Source organism: Capricornis sumatraensis, chromosome X (assembly GCF_032405125.1).
Source record: "Capricornis sumatraensis isolate serow.1 chromosome X, serow.2, whole genome shotgun sequence".
Classification (NCBI taxonomy): Eukaryota; Metazoa; Chordata; class Mammalia; order Artiodactyla; family Bovidae; genus Capricornis; species Capricornis sumatraensis.
The window spans coordinates 100,067,765-100,084,260 of record NC_091092.1 but is presented as its reverse complement, the minus strand read 5'-3'; positions in this window follow the sequence as shown (position 1 = coordinate 100,084,260).

Below are 16,496 nucleotides of genomic sequence, written 5' to 3'. Positions count from 1 at the left end.
TTTTTTTTTGCCTCCAAAATCACTGTGGATGGTGACTGCATCCATGAAATTAAAAGATTCTTGTTCCTTGGAAGAAAAGCTATGAAAAACCTAGACACCGTATTAAAAAGCAGAGACATCACTTTGCTGACAAAGGTCTGTATAGTCAAAGGAATGGCTTTTCCAGTAGTCATGTACAGACGTGAAAGCTGTACCATAAAGAAGGCTGAGCACCAAAAAATTGATGCTTTTGAACTGTGGTGCTGGAGAAGACTCTTGAGAATCCCTTGGACAGCAAGGAGATGAAACCAGTCAATCCAAAAGGAAATCAACCCTGAATATTCATTGAAAAGACTGATGCTGAAGGCTGAAGCTCCAGTACTTTGGCCACCTGATACGAAGAGCAGACTCATTGGAAAAGATCCTGATGCTGGGAAAGATTGAGGGCAAGAGGAGAAAGGGGCAACAGAGGGTGAGATGGTTGGATGGCATCACTGACTCAATGGGCATGAGTTTGAGCAAACTCCAGGAGACAGTAAAGGACAGCGAAGCTTGGCATGCTTCCATGGGGTCACAAAGAGTTGGATGGCACTTAGTGAATAAACGGCAACCACAAAGTGTAGAAAACCCTGCTTTTCCTTGTCTAATTGATGAATAATTATATTTTCAGAAAGTTCCTCTGATTTTCCCAGGTTTCTGAGAAGTGATTTTCAGAACTTTTTCGTCCCACTCATTAGTTTTTCAAGAAATAATTTTTGAGCAGTGCCAAGCCATTTTAGGCCTTGCACATAGAGCAGCAAACTAGACTGAAAGGTCCCAGCTCTCATGAAGCCGAAAATGTGTTAGGGAGACAGACAATCTCATGAGGAAATATATAATATATTTTCAGGTGATAAGTACAATGACACACACACAAAAAGGATAAGGTGATCTAGAGTGAAGGAGAGTGCTACTTTAGATTGGATGGTTAAGAAGCACATGAAGGAGAAATTAGTATCTGAACTCCAGGATATGAGTGAAGTAAAAGTCATGCAAGGGCTGGCAGAAGACCATCCTAGGCAGAGGGAACAGCTTTGGGATGAAACCAAGCTTAGCATGTTCATGATGAAGAAAGGAGGCCACTGTGGCTGGAGCAGAGTGAATAAGAGCAAGAGTAGAAGAAAATGAGATAAAGACCAAATCATGTAGTACCTTGTAGCCATGACTGGGCATTTAGAGTGTATTCTAAGTGGAATGGGAGGCCACTGGGGATATTAGAACTAGATGGTGACATGAGCTGATTCATGTTTATCAAAGATGACTGTGGGTCTTTTGTGGAAATAGGAAATGTGGTTAGGAGGCCAATGCAGTGAAACATGGTTCAATCCTGACTATATTCTGAAAGTAGAGCTCTTGTAGAACTTGATAATGGATTGGATTTATGGTTCAGATATAAAAGAGGAATTGACAATGACATTTAGTTTCTTGATATGAACTGGTGATTGATGCTCTCATTTAATTGAAATAAGGAAGATTAGAGGGTGAATACAGTGGATGGAGGAAGCAGAATCAGGAGTTCTTACTTAGACATAATAGAGAACCTGTTGTGCAACAAGTGCAAATGATCTGTTGTCAAGTAGACCAGACCTGTAGGAACATCATTCATAGGAAAAATTTCAGGAAGACAGGACAAGGGAAGCTATGTGGATTCCTTGCTCCCCCTCACATTCTGGGGTAGCTTCGCCACAGATGCCAGATATGGGAGAGAGACATGATTTTTGGAATGTGGGGCTTTTAATTTGAATGGTTAGGGAAGAATCAGGTTCTTCCCTGATATAATGAGGGGCTGGGATGTAATAGCAATATAACACAGTAAACTGTGCTCCATCCCCATCCTGCCAGTCCCTCCTTTGGGGTGATCAGGGACCAAGATCTAATGGCAATAGGATACAGCAGAGATTTGTTCCACCCCTATTTAAATTTGTATCCATCCCTCTTCTGCTGTTGTGAAAGTAAGAGAAGGATCCAAGGTACCTGTTGCAGCTGTATGACAGAGAAAGTTAACAGCACAATTTGCCACATCAGTGCTCATAATTGGAGAAGTATCAGCCTCTTTTGGGGGCATGCTGGGAGGGCTGTGGTCCAAGCCTTGTGGTTGACCAAGATTGATTGCTTTAAGCACTAGCTTTAGCCAGTTTCTATGGAGATTTTCAGGAGGCCAATTCCTTCTCTACAGGGGATAATTCATGAACAAATTAACACTTACCTCTTCATAAAAACTTGGATTGAGTTGGTAGTAGTGGAGTGGTGAAATGTGATTGGATTCTAGAAATATTCTCAATGTAGATTTCCCAAAGAACTTGCTGGTGGATTGACTTTTCAAAGAGAAAGGAAGCAATCAAGAAGTATGTATAGGTTTTTATCCTGACTAACTGATTTAATCATGTTGTCATTGACAGAAATAAGGAAGATTGAAGGAAGGTATAGTGGGGGTGGAGATGAAATCAAGGATTATGATTTGGAAATGACTAAAAGACAGTCGAGTAAGGAGGTGGACAGCACCTGGAGTTCAGGGAAAAGATCTGTATGAAGGATATAAATTTTTGAGTCATTAGGATATAGGTGCCTTTTAAAGCTGTTACTGAGTCCAAGTTCATATTGCTCACCACATTATAGGCCAATAATTCAAGAGATGAGTTGTTGGGACAAGTAATAGTGACTTTATTCAGAAAGTCAGCAGATTGAGATGGTAGACTTGTGTCCCAAAGTCAGAACTCATGTTTCTTTTGTACCAAAAGGGGAAGGAGTGTGGCTGGTTGTTGGAAACTTCTTGTTGCAGGAATCCTTTGCTCTCGCAGCTGTCCATGTAGGTGTGGTCACAATGTTCCTATAAACCTTCAACAAGACAATAGTTATTTTCTGTTTTGCAAATTTTTATTTCTATACAAATGAAAAAGTGCTATACCTTTAAAGGTCAGAGCCCCAAGAATGGCCTATCCTGTACATTTCAGCAGAGAAGGCAATGGCACCCCACTCCAGTACTCTTGCCTGGAAAATCCCATGGATGGAGGAGCCTGGTAGGTTGCAATCCGTGGGATCATGAAGAGTTGGACACGACTAAGCGACTTCACCTTCACTTTTCACTTTCATGCATTGGAGAAGGAAATGGCAACCCACTCCAGTGTTCTTGCCTGGAGAATCCCAGGGACGGGGGAGCCTGGTGGGCTGCCGTCTATGGGGTCGCACAGAGTCGGACACGACTGAAGTGACTTAGCAGCAGCAGTACATTTCAGGCTCTAGGCAACATTCTTTTATGAAGGTGCAGAGCCAGCACAAGCAGCAGAACACAAGAGTTAGAGCTAAGGAACAGATTCGATATGGAGTCAGGTTTGTTCTCTGCTACAAAGCCGTGGGACTGGGTTACTTTAGGAGCAAATATAAGAGAAAAAAGGACCTCACACTGGCAAACTGAATCCTGCCCAGGTTATGTTAATATTTAGAAGCCTGGAGCAGGCCTAATATTTGGAAGCCTACTTGGCCAGGCAGACTCTTGGTTGCCTACATTAAATAAATAAATAAATAAATAAAAAAGAAGGAACATTCAAGCACAATGTAATCTCAAAACAATACCTGTGATTTGCCACATAAGGCAAAACTGAGATAGGTCTAAATTGTCATTTTCAAGATAAAGGGGGAATATTTCTAAGGAGATATAAAACATAATAAACATAAAATTTGAAAAGCATGGCTTTCCCCTCACTCTGCTAAATAGAATTACCCATCAGTTAAAGATACAATTGGCAATATTCCATACTTTGTTTACACTTTCAGAGACTTCAATCAAAATTATATAATTATTCCAAAGCTTTTTGAGCAAGGTTTGTTTTTCTTTTGAATGCAACATTTTATCCTACCTTTAATAGGGTTGTATTTTACTCTCTCTTCCCCCCAAACTATAGAACTATTAAATTATAGGACATTCTTCACACATGATATGTGTATTTTCTTTTTCAAGTCTAGGCTTTAAGATGACTGTTTCAATTACAGAGCAATGATGCTTCAGGTATTGTTACTCCACTGCATATCATTCTTATTTTCATTCTTACTGTGAAGAGAAATCATTAAGGAAATTTGAAAATGCCATTGACTTTTCTTCAACTTTTGGATCTGGTTCAGTTCAGTTCAGTCGCTCAGTCATGTCCGACTCTTTGTGACCCCATGAATCGCAGCACGCCAGGCCTCCCTGTCCATCACCAACTCCCGGAGTTCACTCACACTCACGTCCACCGAGTCCGTGATGCCATGCAGCCATCTCATCCTCTGTCGTCCCCTTCTCCTCCTGCCCCCAATCCCTCCCAGCATCAGGGTCTTTTCCAATGAGTCAACTCTTCACATGAGGTGGCCAAAGTACTGGAGCTTCAGCTTTAGCATTATTCCTTCCAAAGAAATCCCAGGGCTGATCTCCTTCAGAATGGACTGGTTGGATCTCCTTGCAGTCCAAGGGACTCTCAAGAGTCTTCTCCAACACCACAGTTCAAAAGCATCAATTCTTCAGCACTCAGCTTTCTTCACAGTCCAACTCTCACATCCATACATGACCACAGTGAAAACCATAGCCTTGACTAGAAGGACCTTAGTCGGCAAAGTAATGTCTCTGCCTTTGAATATACTATCTAGGTTGGTCATAACTTTTCTTCCAAGGAGTAAGCGTCTTTTAATTGCATGGCTGCAGTCACCATCTGCAGTGATTTTGGAGCCCCCCAAAATAAAGTCTGACACTATTTCTACTGTTTCCCCATCTATTTGCCATGAAGTGATGGGACCAGATGCCATGATCTTCGTTTTCTGAATGTTGGATCTGGTACCCTGAGCTAAATGAACTAGACGTTCAATCATAATTAGGAATACTTAATTAGGAGCCAAAAGAGTGCTGGTTGGTAGGAAGGGAGGAACAAGTGTCCAATAGTAAAAATAGGGAACTGTTCTTGTCCCTCTTTGTTTTAGTTTATTTCCTTCCACCAAAATAGATTTAAAAAATTGTAACATATAGTGGGACTATATGTAATTTTGTTCTGTCTCTTATAAATGTGTTACCATACTTTCATAATTTAAGAAATAAAAAATTAAAAGAAAAAAATACATATGAGATTCTCAAGGTCCCAGAAAATTTTCAAAATTAAATTAATTAAATTCACTCTCAAAAAAACTAGAAAGCTGAGTTTTTTAAAATAAAAGCAATTAAAACAGCATATTGGATTCTAATATTTGTCAGGAACTATATATGTGTGAAAATAGCCAAGAAATTTCTGGAAAAATTAACAATGAATAATAAAGGGTACAGCAAAACATCTACCTCTCATCCAATATTTGTATTTCTTCCACCTTTTTCAGCCCCCTTGTTGTGGATGGGACTGTGTGGCTAGTTTTGGCCAATAGGCAAGAAAGGAGTCACTTCTGGGTCAAACCATTTAAGATCTTGGGCACAAACTCTTCAGTTCTCTCTTCCCATGCTTCAGTGACCTAGAGACCATCTATTGAGGTTGTGGCATCACAACAGGGAAGCAGCCTGTCCCACTGAATCTCCAGATGGAGGACAGCTGGCCTAGAATGTTGCCTGACCCACGGTGGAATCCACGTGAATGAGGAATGAGTCTTTCTTATATTAAATCACAGAGATTTGGGGGGTTCTGTTTCAACATAGCATTATCTAATACAAAAAAAGAAAAGAAAAGAAAGATAATCAGGCAAAACAACAACAACAACTCGCCCACTATGTTGTGAGGATGTCTAGGTTTTGCATTACTAATTACTAATTAGCATTACTAATACAAAAAGAAACTTTCTTCAATGAATACAACTAAACAGATCAACGAACTATAAAAGGGTTCATAAATAGACTCAAGCCTATTTGGAAGTTTAATATGTGACAATGATGTCTTAAATCAGTGGGGAAGGATGGGTTACTGCTGCATATCTCAGTTAACAAAATTAACTCAAAATTTAGCAGTTCAAAATGACAATAATCATTTGTTTTATCTTGTAGGTTTGGTGGGTCAGAAATTCTGACAGAACATCACAGAAAGTTTGTCTCCACATCATGCATGATGTCTAGGGCCTCAGCTGGACAACTCAAAGGCTGAGGGCTGGAGTACTCTGAAAGTTCATTCCCTTACATGTCTGAGGCTGATGATACCGGCTGTGGGCCAGAGGCCTAGCTGGGTCTCTCAGCTGGAGCACCCACATGGGGCCTCTTGCAAAACTTATACATTCTCACAATATAGTGGGCAGGTTGTTGTTGTTTGCCTGTGATTATCTTTCTTTTCTTTTTTTTTTAATTATGAAAAAATGATAACACGTTTACTTGGAAAATACAGAACAAAGTTACATGCAGTTCTACTGTATATTACAATTATTTTAAAAGTATATAAAATTAAGATTTTTAGTTGGAATTTCAATATCAAGCTTTCAAAAATTAATAGAATGACTGAACAGAAAGGTAGAAGGATACAGTAGACCTGAAAAGCACTATGAACCAATTCAACATAATTAAGATTTATACAAACTTTTCATACAATAACAGGATACAAATTCAAGTTCCCATAGATTATAAACCAGGAGACACTGGAACATATCCAGGGACTTAAAACTTTAAGGTGCAAAAATGTCAGAGTCTAAAGGTATTAAAATAATAGAGTCTACTCTCTTATCACTGTGGAATTATTTTAGAAATCAATATAAAAAGATATTTGAAATTAACCCACATATTTTCAAGTGCAATGTGACATTTACAAAAAGAGATCTTTGACTTATTGATTGAAAACATCAATAAAGTTAAAACACACACGAGAAAAAACACACGAGATGACTGCAGACACGAAAGCATTTAAATTAGAAGTTAATATCAAAATGAGAAATTAATACCAAGGATACTTAATAAAAACCCATGTATTTGGAAATTAAATGTTCACTTTTAAATGATGAGTGCATTTAAGAAGTCATCTTAAAGTGTTAGTTGTTCAGTTGTGTCTGACTCTTTGTGACCTCATGGACTGTAGCCCACCAGGCTCCTCTGTCCATGGAATTTTCCAGGAAAGCATAACAAGGAAAATTAGAAAACGTTTGTAATCAGAATAAAAATGAAAAGATAATTTATCAGAATCTGTTGCATGCAGTGGAAGCTGCTGAATGCAACTAAATACAATGTGGAATCTTGAATAAGGTATGAAAACAAGTAATGGACCACAGTGGCTGGGTTTTAAGAGTAAATGTAGCAAGAAAAAGAAGCTATCTTGCCTATTGTGACTTAGCCTCTGAAGTCACAGGGCATCACTTCTGCCATATTCTGTTGATCAAGGCAATTACAAAACTTTCCCCATGTTTGAGGGAGGGAACACAGATGCTATCTCTCAATGGAGACATATCAATAATGTATGGTAGAAAAGCATGAAGAATGAGATATAGATAGATATAAAGATATATATATATATATATATATATATATATATATATATATATATGCTGCTAAGTCACTTCAGTCGTGTCCGACTCTGTGCGACCCCATAGATGGCAGCCCACCAGGCTCCCCCATCCCTGGGATTCTCCCGGCAAGAACACTGGAGTGGGTTGCCATTTCCTTTTTCAGTGCCTGAAAGTGAAAAGTGAACGTGAAGTTGCTCAGTCGTGTCCGACTCCTAGCGACCCTATGGACTGCAGCCCACCAGGCCCCTCCGTCCATGGGATTTTCCAGGCAAGAGTACTGGAGTGGGGGTGCCATTGCCTTCTCCGAGATATATATATATACACACACACACATACAGTTAAATAACAGCTATCTTTGGAAAATATAATCTGCCATAATGCAAATGGTTATTTGTTAAGGCTGTAATACCACTTTTGGACAAGCTCAATGTATATATGTCCTCCTATTATAGAGATGAGACTAAAATATATATTCTTATCTACAGATATTATAGTTTGAACAGATTGCTGAAACTTAGCTGTATAAAGAAGGGATTCAATGAATAATCTTTTCTAAAGACAGGATTTTTGGTAGACTTTCTTCAAATTACAAACTAGTATACAGATTAAAGGGCTTCCCTGATAGCTCAGTTGGTAAACAATCTTCCTGCAATGCACAAGACCCTGGTTTGATTCCTTGGTCGGGAAGATCTGCTGGAGAAGGGATAGATTACCCACTCCAGTACTCTTGGGCTTCCCTTGTGGCTCAGCTGGTAAAAAATCGGCCTGCAATGCAGGAGACCAAGGTTCGATCCCTGGGTTGGCAAGATCCCCTGGAGAAGGGAAAGGCTACCCGCTCCAGTATTCTGGCCTGGAGAATTCCGATAGTTCATTGGATCTCAAAGAGTCGGACATGACTGAGCAACTTTCTCTTTCTATTTTCTTTCTATATAGATGAAAGGACTTCCCAGGTGGCGCTAGTGGTAAAGAAACCACCTGCCAATGCAGGAGACATAGGAGATGCAGATTCAATTCCTGGGTTTGGAAGATCCCCTGGAGAAGGGAATGGCAACTCACTCCAGTATTCTTGCCTGGAGAATCCCATGGACAAAGGAGCCTGGCGGGCTATAGTCAAGGCGCAAAGGGATGGACATGACTAAGGCAACTTAGCACACACACACACATATAAATTTCCATATATATTATTTAGTTATCTTGTACTGTTGGAAATAATTTGGGTCCTTTACTGAGATTACTTTTTATGTCCAAAGCCTTACAAAATTCCAGACTAAAGATATTTTTGTTAAATTATATGAAGTAGAGCTTCAGGCTCTTTTCCACGGGTCTATGCACTATAGTAAATGAAAACAATTTTCTAGGAGAATTTTGACCTTGCCCATTGTTTCCTCATGTCTCAACCTTGAAGCTAAAGTACTATGACTTTCCATTCAGGCACACAGTCTTGTTAGATAGTTCCTCGATTTTCACAGAAGGATATTAGCCCTACTCCCTGGAGACTGATCATTTGATCATCTGCAAAAGTATTCCAACGTAGAAGGACTGGTATCCGCAGGTGGCCCAGTGGTGAAGAATTTGCCTGCTAATGCAGAAGCTGCAGGAGACGTGAATTCGATCTCTGGATTGGAAAGATCCCCTGGAGAACAGAATGGCAACCCATTCTGATATTCTTATCTGGAAAATCCCATGGACGTAGGAGCCTGGTAGGCTACAGTCCATGGGGTCTCAAAGAGATGGACATGACTGAGTATCTGAACAGCAGCAGCACAACCTCCAACTTCTGCAACTCATAAAAGTATGAGGACTGACCTCAGGCCACTGGAACCACTTTGCCCACGGGCATTAGAGCAGGAGTTTCCAGAGAGTTTACATCATCCCCCCTTACCCTTGAACCCTACAGCCCTTAACCAATGAGGCTTGTCATAGCTTTTCTTCCAAGGAGCAAAGGTCTTTTAATTTCATGGCTACAGTTACCATCCACAGTGATTCTGGGGCCCAAGAAAATAAAATCTGTCACTATTTCCACTTTTTCTACATCTGTTTGCCATGAAGTGGTGGGACCGGATGCCATGATCTTAGTTTTCTGAATGTTGAGTTTTAAGCCAGCTTTTTCACTTTCCTCTTTCACTTTCATCAAGAGGCTCTTTAGTTCCTCTACACTTTCTGCTATTAGAGTGGTATCATCTGCATATCTGAGGATGTTGATATTTCTCCTGGCAATCTTGATCTCAGTTTGTGATCCATCCAGCCCAGAATTTCCATGATGTACTTTGTATATAAGTTAAATAAGGTGACAATATATAGCCTTGTCATACTCCTTTCCCAATTTTGAACCACTCACTTATTTCATGTAAGACTCTTAACTGTTTCTTCTTGACTCACATACAGATTTCTCAGGAGATAGGTAAGGTATTCTGGTATTCCCATCTCTTTAAGAATTTTCCACAGTTTTTTGTGATCCACACAGTCAAAAGCTTTAGCATAGTCAATGAAGCAGAAATGGATGTGATGTTTTTCTGGAATTCTCTTGCTTTTTCTATGATCCAATGAATGCTGGAAATTTGATCTCTGGTTCCTCTGCCTTTCCTAAATTCAGCTTGTACATCTGGAAGTCCTTGGTTTATGTACTGCTGAAGCCTAGCTTGAAGGATTTTGAGCATAACCTTACTAGCATGCAAAATGAGTGCAATTATATGATAGTTTATACATTCTTTGGCATTGCCCTTCTTTTAGATTGGAATGAAAACTGATCTTTCCCAATCCTGTGGCCACTGCTGAATTTTCCAGATTTGCTGACATAGTGAGTGCAAGCACTTTAATAGCATCATCTATTAGGATTTGAAATAGCACAGCTGGAATTCCATCACTTCCTCTAACCTTGTATGTAGTTCAGTTCAGTCAGTTTCGTTGCTCAGTCGTGTTCAACTCTTTGCGACCCCATGAATTGCAACATGCCAGGCCTCCCTGTCCATCACCAACTCCAGAAGTTCACCCAAACTCATGTCCATCAAGTCAGTGATGCCATCCAGCCATCTCATCCTCTGTCATCCCCTTCTCCTCCTGCCCCCAATCCCTCCCAGCATTAGAGTCTTTTCCAATGAGTCAACTCTTCGCATGAGGTGGTGTATGTAGTAATGCTTCTTAAGGTCCACTTGACTTCAGACTTCAGGATCTCAGGCTCTAGGTGAGGGACCACACCATCGTGGTTATCTGGATCATTAAGACCATTTTTGTATAGTTCTTCTGTGTATTCTTGCCACCTCTTTTAAATCTCTTCTGCTTCTGTTAGGTTCTTACCCTTTCTGTCCTTTATCGTGCACATTCTTGCATGAAATATTCCTTGATATCTCTAGTTTTCTTGAAGAGATCTCTAGTTTTTCCCATTCTATTGTTTTCTTCTACTTCATTGCAATGTTCATTAAAAAAGGCCTTCTTATCTCTCCTTGCTATTTTCTGGAGCTCTGCATTCAGCTGGGTGTATCTTTCCTTTTCTCCCTTGCCTTTCACATCTCTTCTTTCTTCAGCTAAGTGTAAAGCCTCCTCAGACAATCACTTTGCCTTCTTGCATTTCTTTTTCTTGGAGATGGTTTTGGTCACCACCTCCTATACAATGTTATGAACCTCTGTCCATAGTTCTTCAGGCACTCTGTCCGCCAGGTCTAGTCCCTTGAATCTATTTGTCACCTCCAGTGTATTATCATAAGGGATTTGATTTAGGTCATACCTGAATGGCCTGGTGTTTTCCCCTACTCTCTTCAATTCAAGCATGAATTTTGCAATAAAGAGCTGATGATCTGAGCCACAGTCAGCTCCAGATCTTGTTTTTGCTGACTGTACAGAGTTTCTCCATCTTCAGCTGCAAAGAATATAGTCCATGTGATTTCAGTATTGATCATTTGTTGATGTCCATGTGTAGAGTCGTCTCTTATGTTGTTGGAAAAGGGTGTTAGCCATGACCAGTGTGTTCTCTTGATAAAACTGTTAGCCTTTGCCCTGCTTCATTTTGTACTCCAAGGCCAAACTTGCCTGTTACTCTCTTGACTCCCTACTTTTGCATTCCAATTCCCTATGATGGAAAGGACATTTTTTTTTTTTTTGGCGTTAGTTCTAGAAGGTCTTGTAGGTCTTCATAGAATGGGTCAACTTCAGTTTCTTTGGCATCAGTGGTTGGGCCATAGACTTGGAATACCATGATATTGAATGATTTGCCTTGGAAACAAACAGAGATCATTCTGTCATTTTTGACACTGTACCCAAGTACTTCCTTTCATACTCTTTTGTTGACAGTGAGGGTTACTCCATTCATTCTAATGGATTCTTGCCTGCAGTAGTAGACAGAATGGTCATCTGAATTAAATTCTCCCATTCCTGTCCATTTTAGTTCACTGATTCTTAAGATGTTGATGTTCACGTTTGTCATTTCCTGCTTGACTACATCCAGTTTACCTTGATTCATGGACTTAACATTCCAAGTTTTTATGCAGTATTTTTCTTTATAGCATTGGACTTTATTTTCACCACCAGACACATCCACACGTGGGCGTTGTTTTTGCATGGCCAAAGTGCTTCATTTTTTTTCTGGAGCTATTAGTAATTGCCCTCTGCTCTTCCCCAGTAGCATATTGGACACCTTCCAACCTGGAATGCTCATCTTCTGGTGTCATATCTTTTTGCCTTTTCATACTGTTCATGGGGTTTTCATGGCAAGAATACTAGAGTGGTTTGCCATTCCCGCCTCCATTGGACCACATTTTATCAGAACTATTCACTATGACCTGTCTGTCTTGGGTGGCCCTGCATGGCATGGCTCATAGCTTCATTGAATTATGCAAGTCCCTTTGGCATGACAAGGCTGTGATCCATGAAGGAAATAATATTATAACACTATTTAAATAATTCCAAAGTACAGAAAATGATGGAAAGCTTCTGATTCATTTGATGAAGTTAGCAAAACTCAATATTAAAACATAATAAATATTAAACACTCAAAAAGCTTATTAAATAGATTAGCGAATATATAGAAACAAAAATCTTTAAACATAGAATTGGCAAAGGGAATCCAGCAAGAAAATAAAAAGAATAGTATACCACATAGAACAGAGTTTATACCAAGAAGGCATGGGGTATTTAATATTTAAAAATCTAATAACATAATTTATCACATCAAGAGAGAAAAACCAGAATTTCAATAGATGTTTCAAATTTAATTAATAGATGATAAAATTATTAATTATAAATATGTGTTATAAACTGGGGCTGGAAGAAAACTTCCTTAAAATGATAAATGGCATATTTTGTAAACTAACAATTTACATCATTCTGACAGACTTTTCAACTGAGGTCAGGAATAAGATAAAGACACTTAAAATAATCACTATTCTTTTTTATTTCTTTTTTACTATTCTTTTTTATTTCTGTAAGTTTGAAACCAACAGAAATAGGAGGCATAAGTATTAGAAAGAGAATAAAACTAATGCTATTTTCAATTTTTTTAATCTACCTTGAAACCTCAAGAAAATCATTCATGAAAATATTAAAACTACTAGGAAGTGATGGATAACAACATAAGCATACAAGAATCAATGACTTTTCCATATTAAAACTAGATATTAATATTTCATCTGTAAAATAAGTAGAAGCTATACCAGACCACCTGACCTGCTTCTTGAGAAACCTATATGCAGGTCAGGAAGCAACAGTTAGAACTGGACATGGACCAACAGACTGGTTCCAAATAGGAAAAGGAATACATCAAGGCTGTATATTGTCACCCTGATTATTTAACTTATATGCAGAGTACATCATGAGAAACACTGGGCTGGAGGAAGGACAAGCTGGAATCAAGATTGCTGGGAGAAATATCAATAACCTCAGATATGCAGATGACACCACCCTTATGGCAGAAAGTGAAGAGGAGCTAAAAAGCCTCTTGATGAAAGTGAAAGAGGAGAGCGAAAAAGTTGGCTTAAAGCTCAACATTCAGAAAACGATCATGGCATCTGGTCCCATCACTTCATGGGAAATAGATGGGGAAACAGTGGAAACAGTGTCAGACTTTTTTTTGGGGGGGGGGCTCCAAAATCACTGCAGACGGTGACTGCAGCCATGAAATTAAAAGACGCTTACTCCTTGGAAGAAAAGTTATGACCAACCTAGACAGCATATTAAAAAGCAGAGACATTACTTTGTCAACAAAGGTCCATCTAGTCAAGGCTACGGTTTTTCCAGTAGTCATGTATGGATGTGAGAGTTGGACTGTGAAGAAAGCTGAGTGCCAAAGAATTCATGCTTTTGCACTGTGGTGTTGAAGACTTGAGAATCCCTTGGACTGCAAGGAGATCCAACCAGTCCATCCTAAAGGAGATCAGTCCTGGCTGTTCTTTGGAAAGAATGATACTAAAGCTGAAACTCCAATACTTTGGCCACCTCATGCAAAGAGTTGACTCATTGGAAAAGACTGATGCTGGGAGGGATTGGGGGCAGGAGAAGAAGGAGATGACAGAGGATGAGATGGCTGGATGGCATCACCGACTTGATGGATGTGAGTTTGAGTGAACTCTGGGAGTTGGTGATGGACAGGGAGGCCTGGCGTGCTGCAGTTCATGGGGTTGCAAAAAGTCGGACACGACTGAGCGACTGAACTGAACTGAACTGAACTGAAGTGATACCATACTTTCAAAAGATCTTAAGTATTGTGCTATATTGTATGCTGCTGCTGCTGCTGTCGCTTCAGTCGTGTCCGACTCTGTGCGACCCCATGGACTGCAGCCTACCAGGCTCCTCCATCCATGGGATTTTCCAGGCAAGAGTACTGGAGTGGGGTGCCATTGCCTTCTCCAGCTATATTGTATACAGAAAACCAAAAAAAAAAAATACCTTAAAAAGAGTTTATTTTATTTTATTTTATTTTTAATTAATTAATTTATTTATTTTTTAAATGTTAAAATCTTTAATTCTTACATGCGTTCCAAAACATGAACCCCCCTCCCACCTCCCTTCCCATAACATCTCTCTGGGTCATCCCCATGCACCGGCCCCAAGCATGCTGTATCCTGCGTCAGACATAGACTGGCGATTCAATTATTACATGATAGTATACATGTTAGAATGCCATTCTCCCAAATCATCCCACCCTTTTAAAATAGAGAAAGACATGATATTTCTGGACAGGAGGATCTATTATTATTAAAGTGTTAATTCTCCCTAGTTTACTTTATAAATATGATATTTTAAATTTACTTATTTTAATTGGAGGCTAATTACTTTACAATATTGTACTGGTTTTTGTCATTCATTGACACGAATCAGCCATGGTTGTACATGTGTTCTTCATCCTGAACCTCCTCCCAACTCCCTCCCCATCCCATCCCTCAGGGTCATCCCAGTGCAGGAGCCCTGAGCACTCTGTCTCATGCATTCAACCTGGACTGGCCATCTATTTCACATATGATAATATACATGTTTCAATGCTATTCTCTCAAATATTTTTTAATCTAACCCCAGTACCAACTGAGCATTCTTGTAATTTGACAAAATGCTTCTAAAATTTATCCAGAAGAATAAACATGAAAGAATAACCAAGAAAATTTATAAAAGAAAAATGAGAAGGAATCTGAAACCAAATGTTGAAATATATTATAAAGCCACAATAATTTGAACAATGTGGTATGGGCATAGGACTAGACAAACAGTTCAAGGTAACAAAAATAAAAAGTCCAGAACAAATGCAGGAATGTTTAAGAATTCAGCATATGATAGTAGTGTCATTTATATAATACTTATTTTATAATTTTACTAAATATTTGTGGAAAAAATAAGTTAATTTCATTATTCCAGAATAGATTCCAGCTGAGCTAAGAATGCAATTTTTTAAGGAAAAAAACATCAACGTCCCAGAAGAGAATATAGATAAAACTTTTATATATTTATTTTTTATAATTTAAATTTATTTATTTTAATTGGAGGCTAATTATTTTACAATATTATATTGGTTTTGCCATACATCAACATGAATCAGCCAAGGGTGTACACGTGTTCCCCATCCTGAACCCCCTCTCCCACCTCCCTCCTCGTACCATCCCTCTGTGTCATCCCAGTGCACCAGCCCCAAGCATCCTGTATCCTACATGGAACCTGGACTGGCGATTCGTTTCTTATATGGTATTATACATGTTTCAATGCCACTCTCCCAAATCATCCCACCCTCTCCCTCTCCCACAGAGTCCAAAAGACTATAGAACATTTATATAATCCTGGAGTGCTATAAGTTTTTCTAATCATGGCACTGAAAGCAATATCATTTTGAAAAATGATGTAGGGGATTCCCAGGTGGTCCAATGGTTAGTACTCTGTGCTTCTACTACTTGGCACCAAGTTCAGATCCCTCAGATTCTACAAGCCCCATGGCATGGCAAAAAAAAAAAAAAAAAAGTTCATTTGATTATATAAAAACATTAACACTCCTATGCATACAGAAAAAATAGTATATATTAAAATTCAAGCATATTGTACTTTTCTATCAGAAGAGAATAAACAAAATTAGGAAAACATCACTACTACACAGGAAGAAAAATAAATACATGTATACAATAAAAAGCTTCACAAACTAAAATAATTAAAACTGGCAAAGGCCATGAAAGGCCATATAATTCACAAAATTGCAGAGTCAATCATTTTATTTTTAAGAAATGTTAAGTTCTTTAAAAATAAAGTGCAAATTAAAACAGTGAGGTGTACATTACCTTTTTTGTATCAAACTGATAAGAATTAAATAAATGATACACAATGTTTTGGTAAGTGTATAAGCACCTTGTACCCTTGAACACAGCTGGTCTGAGTATAAATTCTATGAAGTTCATACAGAAAAGTAGACATTTATGTATAAAAGTGTTTAAATGTTGATCATTGGCTTTCCAGGCATTTGTTCTAAGGAAATAACTATAAATTTTTGCTATTATTTAACTCTAAGTTTGTCCACAGCATCATTTCTTATGGTAGCTAATCTTGGAAACATACTAACTATCCAACAATAGGAGATTTGCTCACTAAATAATTGCCTTTAT